The 16429-nt window shown below is 40.5% G+C and overlaps 1 pseudogene; it reads right to left on the bottom strand.

Annotated features, from left to right (window-relative positions):
• Positions 1-13012: 13012 nt before the first annotated feature.
• LOC114508217 lies at positions 13013-16159 on the bottom strand (annotated as a pseudogene).
• Between the last annotated feature and the right edge of the window lie 270 nt (positions 16160-16429).

The following is a 16429-nucleotide window of genomic DNA, read 5'->3' on the forward strand; positions in this document are numbered from 1 at the left end:
TACTTATTTCTTACTGCTAAGTTTCAGTTCCCTGTCAGTGCTCGATATTATTCAAACAAGCCAATCACACACTCCCATGGGAACCAGGGGCAGGTACCTTCTTGATAACCGCAAAGACTGCCTCTCACAAACCCTGCTTGTTCACTCTGCTCCTGAACGTGAACCTTATGTGTCTCTGTGTGGTGTGTGGTATTCTCCTTGCTGGATTGTGAGTATACATAAATAATGAACTGCTCCTGATATCACCTGTCCAGTATTGGTTCGTGTGTTCAGCTCTCCCCCTAACCCTAGGATTGGGGATACCTCCCTCATCAATAAAGTAAATAGGATGCAGTTAAACACACACACAAGTGTGTTTACACACATGCCCCCACACACAGAGTTCCTGAGAAGGAAGAGGTCTACCCTAAGCCTAAATTCTTAGGACAATGCCTTAGTTAAGTCTTGTGCTCTAAATCAGTGTTTGTATTTTTTAAATGAGGGGGGAAGAATCAGGACAAGGAACACTTGGATCTCCAGGTTTGGAATCAGAAGATGTAAGAGGGAAATGGGCAGTATCAGAGATGCCCTTGCATATTATTAGTTTTTAGGGTTTTTTTTAAGATTTCATTTATTTATTTTTAGAGGGAGGGAAAAGGAGGGAAAAAGAGGTGGGGAGAAATATCAATGTGTGCTTACCTCTCACGTGTGCTCTATTGAGGACCTGGCTTGCAACCCAGGCACATGCCCTGACTGGAAATTGAACTGGCGACCCTTCGGTTTGCAGACCCCACACTCAATACACTGAGCCACACCAACCAGGGAGCACATCATTAGTTTTTAAAAATGTACATACTTTCCCACTCCTTTGACAGAATCATTGTGTGGTCTAATGTGATATTGGATGTCATTTTAATAAAGTGTTGTATGTATATTTTTAAATAGGAAGAATCTTAACATGGCTAGCTTATGGATGCTGATTTATTCTGCCCTGTTTTTCCAATGAAGTATCCATGAAATTGAATAAAGACATGTAGCATTGCAACTACACTGCACTCAAAGAATGGCTAGTGTCTTGACAGGAGCAGAGTCTATGATGCTTTTGGTGAGAGAAGTCAGACAGTTCTCCCTTGTTCCTTTCATTCTCTGCACCCTCATTTGTTCTCCATATATCCAATCTAAAAAAATGTAATTGTGGCAATGTTTAACATGAAATGTACTATTTTTACCATTTTAAAAAGTACTGTTCAGTAGGGTTAGGTACATTCACATTGCTGTTCAACCTCCCTTCAGAACTCTCCATCTTGCAAAACTGGACCTCTATACTCATTAAACAACTCCCCTTCACTCCCTCCTCCCTATTCCCTGGCAACCACCATTCTACTTTCTATCTCTATGATTTTGACTACTTCAAATACCTCATATAAGTGCAATCATACAGTATTTGTTTTTTTGTGACTGGCACATTTCACAAACATGTAACAATAGCTCCAATTTCTTTCCTTTTTAAGGCTGAATAATATTTCATTGTATGAATATACCACATTTTGTTTACCTACTCATCTGTCAGTGGATACTTGGGTTGTTTCCACATTTTTGCTATTGCGTATAATGCTGCTATGAACATAGGGGTGCATATATTGTTTTGAATTGCTGTTTCAGGATTCCTAGGATGCATTTCCAGAAGTGGGATTGCTGGTTCAAAAGGCACTTCCATTTTTAATTTTTTGAGGAAACTCCACAGTGGCTGCACCAGTCTGAATTCCCATCAATAGTGCACTAAGGTTCCCTTTTCTTCACATCTTCTCCAGCACGTGTTGTCTGTTGATTTATTGGTGACAGCCATTCTGGCAGGTGTGAGGTGATATCTCATTGTGGTTTTAATTTGCCTCTCTCTGATGACTAATAATGTTGAGCATTTTTTTCATATGTCTATTGGCCATCCATATGTCTTCTTTGGAGAAGTGTTTATTCAGGTCCTTTGCCTATTTTTTAATTGGATTGTTTGTCTTTCTGGTCTTAAGTTGTGTAAGTTTTTTATATATTTTGGAAATTAACCCCTTATCAGATGTATCAGTGGTAAACATATTCTCCCATACAGTGGGTTCCCTTTTCATTTTGTTAATGGTTTCTTTTAGTCTCATTTGATTGTTTTCTCACTTATCTTTTCATATATTGCTACATGAGGTGTCTAAAATTTTACTGCTTATGTTTTTTTCTAGTATTTTTATGGTCCGCAACTTACATTTAAGTCTTTTTTCCATTTTGAGTTTATTCTTGTGTATGGTATAAGTTGGTGGTCTAGTTTCATTTTTTTGCATGTACCTGTCCAATTTTCTCAGCACCATTTACTGACGTAACTGTCTTTATTCCATCCTCTGTCAAATTTTAATTGACCACAAAGACATGGGTTTATTTCTGAGCTTTCTGTTCTGTTTCATTGATCTATGATTCATTTTGAGTTACTTTCTGCATAGGTGTTAATTAAGGGTTTAATTTCTTCATTTTGCATGTGGATATCTAGTTTTCCAGCACCACTTATTAAAACACATACTTTTTAAATACATCCTTAAATTTTATTTATTTATTTACACACTATTTATTTATTTATTTATTTGTTCAGTCTTGGAGGAGGCATGTTTCCTCATTTGTATGATAGAGAGGCACCAACCTGGGATAGAGGATAAAATCAGTAGAGCAGAAGAGATAGTGTATGAACTCACTGGCCTGAAAGGCTGTTTTAGCCATTAGGGAAGAGTTGGGAAGTTGGAACTGAAAGAGTTGTATTTACAAAATACCCTATGAGAGGATGGGTCTTTTTTAGTTATCTCCTGCAAAATAATACATTACTCTAAAACTTTGTGGCTTAAAACAATGAACATTTATTAACATGTTAGGAATCTGGATGCCAGTTAGGCATGTGCCTCTGACTCAGGCTTCCCATGAGATTGTAGTCAGGTTGTCAGACTGAGTGGTGGTTTTATCTGAAGGTTTAACTACAGAAGGATCCACTTCCAAACTTGTTGACATGGTTATTCACACAATTCAGCTCATTATGGGCTGTTGAACTAAGGACTTCAGTTTCATGCTGGGTGTTGGTTAGTGACCTCCCTCAGCTCCTTGCCACACATGGCTCCCCCACAGGGCAGTTTACAACATAGCAACTGACTTCCCTCAGTGACTCAGCAAATACTACCAATGCAAGCCTGTTTTTCTGAGAATCTGATCTCATAAGTGGCATTCATTCATTTCTGATGCATTCTATTCCCTAGAAGCAATTCGTTGAATGCCTCACACACTCAAAGGGAATGAATTACACCACAGTGGGAATACCAAGAGGTAAGGATCGCTGGGGTCCATCTTAGGAGATAACCACATGGTCCATTATAAAATAGTGACCAAGGGTCACACAGTTTTGGAGAAAACCATTCATTCTCTATGCCCTGTGTCACCACAGGCCATAGTACAGAAGACCTACCAGCACACTCATCCTCCACTGAGACAACCATGGAGAAGGCTTTGTGTTGAGAAAGAATCACGGCAACATTGAAGCAGCCTGGATCCACTTTCAGGTAGAGGAGAGTTGTCCTCTGCAGTAAACAATAGGTATAGATGAACAAGAAAATTTTGATTATATTGAGCCTCTGGGATTTGGCGGCTATTTGTTACTGAAGCACATCTTGGCCTTTCCTAACTAACTCAATTGTTTTCCTCTTTCACTGTTGGCCTTTGTGATAACACTGTGGGGTTATAGAGAATGGGAGGAGTTTTGGCGTCCTCACTTCCAGTAACTTTTGAAGCAGCTGAAACAAACTAGTAAGAATGTGTTGATTGGAGTAGGATCTCTGTGGAGACAACAGTTGTAGTCTAGCCTTCAGAGATGACTCTAGGTTCCTATTCTATTGGTAGATAGGAAGGAAGACTATGATTATTTCAAAATCAGACTCCAGATGGCCTCAAGTTTTTGTTCTTTAATGCTGAATTTGAGGAGAAAGTGGATTAATATCTACGGGGTTCTACAGGGGTAAATATTACTTTAGGATTACACAACCAGCCAGTTTTTAAAAAAATTATTGGCTAAATAAACAAATTCTCTGGTCAGAACAACACAAGGAATAAAACCATGTATTTAGCAGAGATTAAAATAATATCAAATGTTATGTAATACAAATTGGAAAAATATATAATAAAAATTTTTATAAAATATATACTTTTCTTAGAGAAAAAGGTATTCAAATTATTGGAAATAGAAACAATGTGGAAGAAATACCTGAAGAGAGAGAAAAATAATTAAAGTTCTGAATACAATATCAAAGAGTAATATTTTTAAAAACTTCAGAATTGCTTAGTTTTACTGGAAAATTCCATTGCATTATAAATGTTCCAGACTATTAAAATAAAATGTAGGAAGCCGTATACTCCATTTTTATAAAGTTATCTTGACTCAGATATAGAAACTTGATAAAAGTAGCATGAACATATTGCAAACTGATTTTAATATTTAATTGCATAAATAATAAATAAAATTCTCATCTTAACCTGGAACAATAATACTATTTACATGTCATGAGGATTACATGAGATAATGCTATATAGCATCTAGAAGCATTAGATCACTTAGCAATTATTCAATAAATGGTAGCTATATTAATTTTGCAACATGTTATAAATATAAAATATTTTAATGAATGATATCCCATTCTTGTTATAAAGATATTGGTTTTACTAAAATGAATTTATAGGTTTATGACAATCAAAATACAAAGGAAAGACTCCTATGAACCAGAAAAATATTTCGTTATTCTTGAGGAATAAAATGGCAATAATAGCACAGAAAATTTTTAATAGAGAATTACTATTGAGGTATTTTTCCTAGCAAGTATTACAACATATAACAAAGCTACAACAATTAAAACAGTGTATAGATACAGATTAGTAGAATAGAATAAAGAGCCTAAATTTATTCTGCTTATTATTTGACCAAAATGCACCACAGCAACATGGTGAAAGATGAATTCTCTAATAAGTGGTGTTTAGAATGTTATCTATTTGAATAAACAATAACACAAAGCCTCTACCTTATATCTAGTATGCCAAAACAAATTGCAAATGAAGTTAATGTTTAAAAAAATAAAATACCATATAGTTAAATACGTTTAAGTAATCTTAGCATGAAGAAAGACTTTCTGATTATCAATGCAATGAATAAAAGAAAAAGTGATAGGTTTGATTAGTATTATGTACACCAAAAATAATTTAAAAGGAAAGAACAATGTTGGAAAAATATTGGAAAAATATTATGTAATACAATTTTTTATAAAATATATACTTTTCTTAGAGAAAAAGGTATTCAAATTATTGGAAATGGAAACAATGTGGAAGAAATACCAAAAAGCACCAATGTTCTTTCCTTTTAAAGGACAATTCTTATAAGAACAATTCTTATAAGAAAATGTTCATCTTTAAAGATGACATATACATTAGTAAGAAACCATTCCAAGAGAAAAGGAGAAAAGACAATTCACAAAAAAAGAAACTGAAATTGCCAATAAACTTATGAAGAAACATAGTATTTTGTATTTAAAGAAATGTTAGATAAAAATAACAAAGAAATACTGTATTTTACTGGACATATAGAAAGCTGATTTTTTAAATGTTAATACCCAGCACTGGAGAGAATCCAGGGAAACTCTCTTAGGAATGTCTGTGCATAAATATTGCACAGATGTTGTCCATACCCACAGGAGAGAATTCTGGGGGATGAATTGCATTTCTAGTGAGGCAGCAGGGGACAGGGAAGGGTTTACAGTCAGTAAGAGTGGTGTCACAGCAAGGGGCAGGAGAGTAGCCAAGAACAATGTCAGGACAGGCCAGATGCCCCTTACTGTCTGTCAGGACTCTCGAAGCAGCAGACAATTAGCTTTTAGTTTTAAAAGACATTTGTTTATCTCAAACGTGTTTGAGTCAGTCAATAAATTTCTCTCTTAGGCAATAAATTTTGTGAATACCTGTCCATATGAAAAATGTGAGATGCTACTATTAAAATGATCATTGTTTTTTGATCACGGGATAAGATCCCAGGTGATTTTTTTCTGCCCTCCCCCAATACAGGCAATTCTCTTTGTTGAGTTTCTTGCACAGCATTAGATTTAATTAGATCCTAAAATAGGCTTCCTGATCATGAAGAGACAATTAATGATCCTCCTTACAAAAATACATGCCTTTTTTTTTTTACTAGAACCAATACTCAAAGGTTTTAGAAAATTCTTATATATAGCAATTCCTGCATTTTATACCAGCTGCTTTAGGAATAAAATGTAATATCTCATGTCTTTTTATGTCAATTTCAAGATCACTGGAACAATTTTGTATCATTTCAAAATCAAACAAACTTTTATGTTCAGAGACTGAAAATAGCATTAAAACAACATTAGAATTATAGACATTCACAGCCTCTAACCACTAATTTTCCTGTTTCTACAACCTAAGTGTGATTCTGGCCCAGTTGTTTTATATTTAAGACTTGGTATTGGCATATTTTTGCCTCTCTGAATGGGCATGCCTATGAGCATAACAAAGTAGACTGTTCAGGGTTTATATAGCTCTAGTTTTAAGCACCGCCTTGTAGATGTATCAATGCTTGTTTACACTGTCTTCACACAAGTTTATTACTAGTCTTGGTTTTAGTGACAGGTATTTTAAGATAAATTATGCAGGGAAAGAACCTTATTGGTCCAAGATTCTAGTTCCTTCTGCATCCTGGATGAATGTAGAAGGAACCTGCACAGAATTAGGAAATCTGTGTGAGAGAAGGGACTTTCTGAGTACAGAATCCTTGGGGAAACACATATGTAATTTACCTCCTTTTTCTTATTTCATGATTTTTTTCTAAAAGAGGTATGTTAATAAAGGGCTTGCAAACTCAAATGGTAAAAGGGGCCAGCAGTTGACAAAAATGAGTTGTTATGATTTTGTTAAATTAACATTTGTTAAGTGGAGTACAGGATGTTGAATGGTGAGTTCACAGTTCAACAACAGTCCATAAAAAAAACTGGAATAGAGAAGTTTCTTACCCACAGTTCCTCGAAGAAGTACACAGCACACCACAAGGGGCCACAAGGGTAGGTCAAGGCAGAGTGCAGACAGAGAAAGCAACAGGACTTAGGACCCCTGCCTTTATTATGGTCCACAGGTGTAATAATTTGGAATTCCTGGCATAAGGTCAGAGTACTCAATTCAAACCAAAAGAGCAGGGTTTTTATCTAAGCAGATTGTCACAAGGTCTGTCACATCAAGAATTTACATTTGCTGGTGAGGATGTGGAGAAAAGGGAACTCTAGTGCACTGTTGGTGGGAATGCAGACTGGTATAGTCACTGTGGAAACCAGTATGGAATTTCCTAAAAAAACAAAAAATGGAATTGCCTTATGACCCAGTGATTCCACTGCTGGGAATACACCCTAAGAATCCTGAAACACCAATTCAAAAGAACTTATGTGTTGGGAACCTCCCTGCCTGGTTTCAGAAGCTGTAACCCCCACTCCTCCATGACTAAGGCTGGGTGAGCAACCTTGGGACCATAAACCACTGAGGAGACAAAGCTTACCTCTCTGGCAGGGGCACCATTTCTGCTCCTTTTACTTCATCCATAACTGGCCCCCAGTGCTTGGTCAGTTAGCCAATGACGGGTAAGATTCCTCAAGGGGGGAATGACCTAAGACAGGCATAATCACGTGGGAGGCCCCCAAGGAAGGACTTTGGGGGGTTACAGCAAAAGGGGGTGATGGACCTTCACACCTCAGCTTTGACAAAACCTGAGTCCTCATTCTGTCTGCAAGAAGTCTCCTAATCTTCTGGCTGCCTTACTTCCCTTGCTTCATTTAAGCCTGACACAATGACAGAGGGTGGTGCAGCCCTATGCTGGAAAGGGCAATCAGGCCTAGGAAAGAATATGTAAAATCCTGTGAAATCTGCTTTGTTTAGAATGCTCTCAATTAAATGATAAGGGTCCAAGCAAGAAGTGAGTTTGTTCCCCAAAGTTTTACAGTTCTTTAGCTATCTGACTCTGACTCAAAATAGGCCCTCAGAGTTCTTTGTTATCTATTGTTTGATCCTTACTGCCTGACAATGATTAATGAGCTTTACCTGTATTCTTGTGCAAATGAACCCAATTGAGGAAAAGGTTCTTGGCCCTTCTCCTTTGAGAGATCGGCCTCCTTTCCTCCCCAAGCAAATCATATCTTGGTAGACTTATTCTCAACTGTGGCAGCTGCGGAAGCCATGTGGGCAGAGCCGCCCCAACACTTATGCACCCTTGTGTTTATAGCAGCACAATCTATAATAGCTAAATATTGGAAACTGCCCAAGTGGCTATCATTAGATGAGTGGATTAAAAAACTGTTGTACATTTACACAATGGAATATTAGACAGCAGAAAGAAAGAAGGAAGTCCTACCTTTTGCAATAGCATGGATGGAACTGAAGACTATTACACTAAGTGAAATAAGTCAGCGAAAGACAAGTACCATATGACCTCACTTATAACTGGAGTCTAATTAACAAAACAAAATAATGAGAAAAATAGAACTAGAAACGAGATCATGGAACATACTGACAGCTGTAGGAGGGGAGGAAGAAGTGGGGAATGGTGGAAAGAAGGGGAAAGAAGGTACATGTATAAATGACTCATGGACACAGACAACAGAGAGAGGATTGACTAGGAGAGATGGTTACACTGGGTGGAAGGAGGCAAAAGGAAAAAAAAAAGAAATTGGGATAACAGTAATAGAATAAATAATAGAAAATTTATAAAGTCAAAAATATTTTTAAATAAAAACATAATTTACATTTGTGCCCTAGATGGTGTGGCTCTGTTGGTTGGAGCATTGTCCCATAGCCAAAAGGTTGTGGGTTTGATTTCCAGTCAGGGCATATATCTAGGTTTTGGATTCAAGTCCTAGTCCCTAAACAAATGATCATCTGTCCCAAGGGGTATAGAATGCAACCAGTGGAAGTTCCTCTTTCACACCAATGTTTCTCTCTCCCTGTTTCTCCTTTCCTCTCTCTCTAAAAGCAGTGAAAAAATGTCCTAGGGTGAGGATAAAAAATAATTTATATTTGCTTGTGAATGCCGTGTACAGCATGTGCTTGTAGGAGAGGTCTAGTACCTATTTAGCATCACTGCAGGCTGGTTGGCCAAACAAAATGGATGCTGAAGCAGCAATACTGAAGCAGCTAAGCAAAATCTGGACGTGAGTGGGATGTCTGAACTCAGCAAATGATAACTGGAGAGGGCTTGCTTCCCCTAAAGGGGTTTATTAGCTCCTGTCTTCTGATACCATCCTGGCTGGAATGCAGCCCAGTGAGGTTACTCAGTCAGTATTTTTATGAGAAATTTCCTGTTTTTTAGATATGATGGTTACAAAGTAAAAAAGAAAAAAAAAACTCCAAAGATTGTGGGTAAAACAGGAAATGTCAGCAATGTGTACAGTCACTGGCTCTCTAGTGTGTGGACCCTCCTTACCTTTACATCAGGTTCCTTTCCCTGGTGAGACAGAGCTGTCTGCTTAACTATTCTTGAGAAACAATAGTACTTCCTTCCTGGAGTTTTGATGCAGAACACCCTAGCTCTGAGAGAATTTATGTCGTTAGTTCCTCAGTAAAATGAGGATACTAATACCTACCTCCCAAAATTTTTGTGAGGCCTGAACAGATTAGGATGTACAGATCTGACATGTTAGTTCTGTTTTGTTGAGTCTCTTGGCTCCACCTTCATCAGTTGCATTACTTTCTCTTTTTCTTTTTTTTTTAATCATTGTTGAAATACACTTTTCTCCTTTTTACTCCCAATCCAGTGCCCCCTCCCACCCCTCCGCACTTCCCTCCCATTACCACCCTCCCCTTAGTTTATGACCATGTGTCCTTTAAGTTTGTTCCTGTGAACCCTTCCCATTGTCCCCTTAAATTCCCTCTACTCTCCCCTGTGGTCACTGTCAGCCTGTCCTCTATTTCAGTGTCTTGGTTACATTTTGTTTGTTTCTTTGTTTTGTTATTTAGGTTCCTGTTAAAGGTGAGATCATATGGTATTTGTCTTTCACTGCCTGGCTTGTTTCGCTTAGCATAATGTTTTCCAGCTCCATCCACGCTGTTGCATAGGGTAGAAGCTCCTTCTTTCTTTCTGCTGCATAGAATTCCATTGTGTAAATGTACCATAGTTTTTTCATCCATTCATTTACTGATGGGCATCTTGGTTGCTTCCAGCATCTAGCTATTGTAAATTGTGCTGCTATGAACATTGGGATGCATAGGTTCTTTTGAATTGGTGTTTTAGTATTCTTAGGATAGAGTCCCAGCAGTGGAATTGCAGGGTCAAAAGGCAGATCCATTTTTAGTTTTCTGAGAAAATTCCATACTGCTTTCCATAGTGGCTGCACCAGTCTGCAGTCCCACCAGCAGTGCACTAGGGATCCCTTTTCTCCACAGCCTCTCCAACACTTGTTGTTTGTTGCTTTGTTTATGATGGCCATTCTGTCTGGTGTGAAGTGGTATCTCATTGTGGTTTTAATTTGCATCTCTCTGATAGCTAGCGATATTGAACATCTTTTCATGTGTCTTTGGATCTTCTGTATGTCCTCCTTGGAGAAGTGTCTGTTCAAGTCCTTTGCCCACTTTTTAATTGGGTTCCTTGTCTTCTTAGAGTACAGTCTTGTAAGTTCTTTATATATTTAGGAGATTAAACTCTTGTCTGAGGCATCATTGGCAAATATGTTTTCCCATACAGTTGGTTCTCTTTTAATTTTGATACTGTTTTCTTTGGCTGTGCAGAAGCTTTTAATGTTGATGAGGTCCCATTTGTTTATTCTTTCCTTTATGTCCCTTGCTCTAGGGGACACGTCAGTAAAAAAGTTTCTGCGTGAAATATCTGAGATTTTCCTACGTACATTCTCCTCTAGGACTTTAATGGTGTCACGTTTTATATTTAAGTCTTTTATCCACCTTGAATTTATTTTTGTATATGGTGTAAGTTGGTGCTCAAGTTTCATTTTTTTTGCACGTGACTGTCCAGTTCTCCCAACACTATTTGTTGAAAAGGCTATTTTTACTCCATTTTTTGTTGCTGCTTCCTTTGTCAAATATTAATTGACCATAGAGACTTGGGCTTATTTCTGGGCTCTCTGCTCTGTTACATTGGTCTATGTGCCTGTTTTTATGCCAGTACCAGGCTGTTTTGATTACAGTGGCCTTGTAGTATAGTTTAGTGTTGGGTATTGTGATCCCTCCTACTTTACTCTTCTTTCTCCAAATTGCAGCAGCTATTCGGGGTCATTTATAATTCCATATAAATTTTTGAAGTGTTTGTTCTATGTCTTTGAAATATGCCATTGGTACTTTAATAGGAATTGCATTGAATGTGTAAATTGCTTTGGGTAGTATGGACATTTTGATGATATTAATTCTTCCAATCCATGAACACGGCATATGTTTCCATTTGTTTGTGTCTTCCTTGATTCTTTCCTGAGTGTTATATAGTTTTCTGAATACAGGTCTTTTACCTCTTTGGTTAGGTTTATTCCTAGATATTTTATTTTTCTTTTTGCTATTTGAAATGGAATTTTTTCCTTACTTTCTCTTTTTCTTATTCACTGTGTTTATTCTTACCCTCTGCCTTTCTTCTAGCTGTGCCCCTAGTCCAGAAGGTTCTCCCTACTTCCTTTATCCACTCTAAATACCCTACCACAGGGGTGTCAAACTCATTTTCACTGGGGGCCACATCAGCCTTGTGGTTGCCTTCAAAAGGCCAAATGTAATTTTAGGACTGTATAAATGTAACTACTTCTTAACAGTTAAGTGAGAAGCTCAGTGTTGCTGCCAGGTAGAAACAAGCTGCCAGCCAGAATAAACAAGGCAGAGGGCTGCATTCTGCCCTTGGGACTTGTATTTGCCACCTGTGCCCTATTTACAAGATCTAGTTCACCTTGCTTTCTACAACACATCCTCTTATCTTTGTTCCGCCCACACTGATCTCTATAATCTTATTTCACCATTTTTCCTTTTGTAACTGCAGTTCCAGGCACAAAGTAGCACTGAATGAAGTTGTCAGTTTTCCCAACTACAATTAAGATTCCTCATGAAGGGTTTTCAAGAACTACTATAAAGGATACATGGAAAAAAACAAGGGGCAGTGTGGAAGCAAGGGAGGGAGGTGGTTTGGCTGGGGTGGGGGCAAGTGGTGGGGGGAAAATGCAGACAATTATAATTGAACAACAATAAAATAATTTAAAAAAAGATTCCTTGTGAGTAAGGATGTAATTTTGATGTTTTTTTAATAGTCCATAAAGTTTAATGTAATGTTTTCACAATAATGAGCATTAAAAAATGTGATGAACAAAATAAGTTAGATATTCATATCTGAAGAAAAAGGTAGCCTCTCAAGCTTTGTAGGTCAGATCACCAGAGTTACCACAGAATGTACCAAGTAAAACAGGATATTTGTGAAGTGCCTTGTAATGAGTCTTGTGCTTCCTTGACATTGAAGGGTGTTATTTATGTGCTGTTGGTACAGAGGATAGGAAATGCCAAATACATGCTAAATTGAAGCATATTGTTAGGGTCCACATAAAATGTAACAGTAAAAATTACCTTAAAGTAACATAATAGACAGACTTGTAAGCTTCAATGGTAACAAAATTTAAGGTAAAACTTTTCTAAAGAAATCCATAATTGCAAGACAATCAGAACATGTCAACAGAGAGGGAGCCTTGGTCATCAGCTTTGTGCTCCATTATCAATATCATCCATATCGTAGAGAAAAATGAGACAAAAACAGCATAACCTGGTGGTTTAATGTTTGATTTTTTATTCATTTACTTAATACTCATGTTCACTAGCTAACTTTAGTTTTGTGCGTGTGTGTGGCAGAACTATTTTTATTGTAAATAGTGAGGCCTTCTCCCAGACATCCCCGATGACCAGGATGGCACTGTCCTGGGGTAAGGTGGTCTTGTAGTGGAAGAGGCAAAAAGCTCACCCTCTTCTAACCCTGGGCACCTTGCCCTGAAGCCAGCTCACGGAGCCTGCACTCCTTCTGGAAGTGGATGAGGGCATCTCAATGGTTCACCCCCTTCACCAGTTTACTCAGGATCTGGTCTTCAGCCTGCCCCTCGGCAACTGCCTTTAGGATTTTGTCCCAGTTCACATAGCCTTGTACCTCCTGGTTCAGCTGCAAATGTTTCTTCTCGGAGCTCAGCTCGTGGACTGTAATCATGAGCTTAGCCTCCTCATCCACTAGGCTGTTTTTTTTTTTTCCTGAAGTGTAGCAGTTCTGGGGAACTGCTCTGGTTTCTCAAGGCCTAATCCAATTTCATTCTCTAGGCCTTCAGCTCCCTCAGGCCAGCCACAATCTCATTTAGTCTCTGCTGGATGGTTTGGGCCTTGCAGAATCTCTTCATGTCCTACAGCAGAGTCCACTGACACATTGGGTGCTTGTTCATAGTTCTTAGTGAAGATTGAAGGTCAGCAGGGCCTATTTCACATCTAAGTACAAAGCTACATTCTCCTCTTCCTCTTCTTCCTCTTCACTGAAGAAAGGTTTCCCTTCATTCTCTTTCCCCATGGCCTTAAAAACTTGAGGGCTCTGGGTTGGCACTGCCCATCTCACAAAGCTGCCCACCAGGGCATGGAGGGCCAGGTAAGAGCAGCTATGAGGGGTTTTGGTGGAGACTCCATTTCCTAGTCAAGGTTCAGATTAAGGAAAGGACAACCGCTGGTGTTCTAGGTTAGAGAGGTGGATCAGCCAATGGGTAGACTAGCTGAGGCTTGGGACAGGACTGGCCCCCTCCTGGGGGACCATGGGAGTTGAGGGGCCTGATATCATGTTATTTTCATCTGGAGTGGAGAGGTCCTGATTCTCAGGGCCTCTGTCATTGCCATCTTCTTTGTGGCCTGGCTGGGACAAGTGCTGGAAGCAGTAGAAATGTCCATCTCCTGGGGGCTGTCCATAACCACTGAGCCACAGTGTGGCCTCACAGACATGGCAGCAGAAGCAGCTCAGATGATAGGAGTAGCCATTAACACGCAGGTGTTCCAGGTTAGACAGGTGTTCTCTTCCCCACAAAGTGCACACAGGTCCTTGCCACCAGCCTCCTGGTATTATAATGGGAAAGTCAGGGGTATAGCAGACTCTGGAACAGGGGTCTCAGCCTCTCTCTGCTGGTGTTGCTTCTTACCACCTGCATTCTCCATTTTCCTGGGCCTGGCTCCATTGCAGTGTCCTCTGCAGTTTGACAAGAAATAGTACAGCACTGGAGTCCCTGAAGAGCCTTGGCTGATGGTGTGCTCTTGAAGGAACTGTGAAAGTGGCTGAGGTAGGTGATGAGGCCCAATGGGTCACTCCCTGACACCACTGTTTCTGTGGACAATATGGGTGATATGCTCAACTTATGCTCTACCATCTTCAGTGCCCAAACAGTCGCTTCCAGAGCCCCTACCCTCTGCAGCATTGAGAGTTCCAGTAGGCTAGGCTGTAGCTGGTTCACCAAAGCACCAGAGCCAGCCCATTAGCCCAGGAGGAAAAAAGGTTGGCGACATGGAAATGAGGGTACCTGAAACCTGCTCCTAGCACCAGCGTAGCAGTTCTTCCTGTGTGCTCATTAATCTAATGTCAGGCTTTCCTGAGTCAGCCTTGTTACTCTTCCTCCACACAAGTTCCTTGGCAATCACATCATGTGGGACTCACACCTGATTGGGGGACATAGCCTAGAGGTTCAGGTTGGGGTAGGGAGTGGCTTGGTTGAGCCCATACTGGGCCAAGTTGTGGTGCATGTTTTCTGGGGATATCTGTGACAGGAGCTGGTACAGGCTTTCACATTCTGCCAAAACTTCTAGGGGCCCAATGCCCTCCACCCACCACTTCACCATCCAGGTGGCATCAAAGACTGCCAAGAAGCCCCAGGCCACTCCAGTGCCCAGGGATTAGAAGGGCTCCAGCAGGCATTCCCCCACCAGCCCCAACAACAGGCAGATGCTGTGCTTCTCTTGTGCACAAGCAAAGCTATCTGCCCACACCATGCTTGTGAAGTCAAAAGCAGAGATGTCAAGCCATCCATGGGCATCTTGGGCAAACTCCAGCCTCCTAAGTTTGCTATGGGTGGCAATGTCAGCAACTGCACAGGCAAAGCCCTGCAGACCCTGAGGCTCCACATTGGCACTGCCCAACAGCCAGACAGTTTCTGGTCACTGCTGATGTAGCACCCCCAGCTGCATCAGACACTGTTTCTTGGCTGCCATCACAAAGTAGGTGCATTGTTCTTGTAGTATACAATGTTTTCCAGGTCAGTGCCTGTGACTTTGAGCAGGCTCTGGGAGAAGCTCTGGTTATGGATCCTGGCCACGCTGCTGATCTTGGGCACCTGGGTCTCTTCCATGGTGCACCGTTCACACAGTTAACCATGATACTAATAGCCAGTTCGCTGTGCATTTCTCACAGTACAAAGCCTTCAGGGACAAATTTACCTTGAACAGCAGAGATGAGAAGATCAAATTCATAGTTGGCCAGTTGGGCAAGGGGATTGGGCTGGAGCTGGGCCTACCAGCCACTCCCTTTTTGGGAGGAGATGGAGGCCAATGAAATTGACACCCTATTGAATTTCCACCCCAGCATTAATGCCACTTTCAACAAAAGCAGCTAAAGGTGTGAGATACTAATGTAGTCCAGGGTGCCTTTGCAGAAGTACTTATAGAACTTCTTGGCACCAAGTGCCCAAAGGTCATGAATGACAATGGGCCGGAGGTGGTGTACATTGTATCAAGAGAAGTTGGTTTACTTTTCCACCAGGACCACACAGGCCACCAGCAGTGGCCAGCTGCATAGCAGCCCATAGACCCCAGGTTCAGTGTCAACCACCAGGCACTTCACGCTGGTGGAGGCCCAGCCCTGCTGGTAGACAGGCTGGCCTGCTCACTTGTCCAGCTTGGCCCACAAAGACTTAGTGTTCCAGTAGTTGAACTGGGCCCTGATCTTGTGCTACTAGGGTAGCTCCCCACCAGGATCCAGTCCCAGGGCCCAGCATAACCCCTGGAAGCTGCTCAGCACATTCTGACACAGCTGGGCCCACAGGAAGCTCTCAAAGTGGGCATGTGCTGGGCCGGTGGAGGTGGGTGAGGCCATGGAGGCCCCTAGGTCTCTCAGGGAAGGGAGCAGCTGGGCAGAGTTAAGTGGCTGAATCTGGATCGTAAAGCCTGGGGAGGGGCTGAACAGGATGGGAGTGAGGGAAGACAGACTGCAGGGCCAGGAGGGGTTTTGGAGCACCCCTGTTAGCATTTCCCCAGAATTGCACCCCCACACCACATCTCTACCCCATAGTGGGCAGGGGCACATTAGGTAACTTTTTAATTTTGACTTGTCTTAGCATTATGCTCTAAGACTTTCCTTGGTCATGTTAATGTCAGAATT

This window comes from Phyllostomus discolor, chromosome 10 (assembly GCF_004126475.2).
Source record: "Phyllostomus discolor isolate MPI-MPIP mPhyDis1 chromosome 10, mPhyDis1.pri.v3, whole genome shotgun sequence".
Lineage (NCBI taxonomy): Eukaryota > Metazoa > Chordata > Mammalia > Chiroptera > Phyllostomidae > Phyllostomus > Phyllostomus discolor.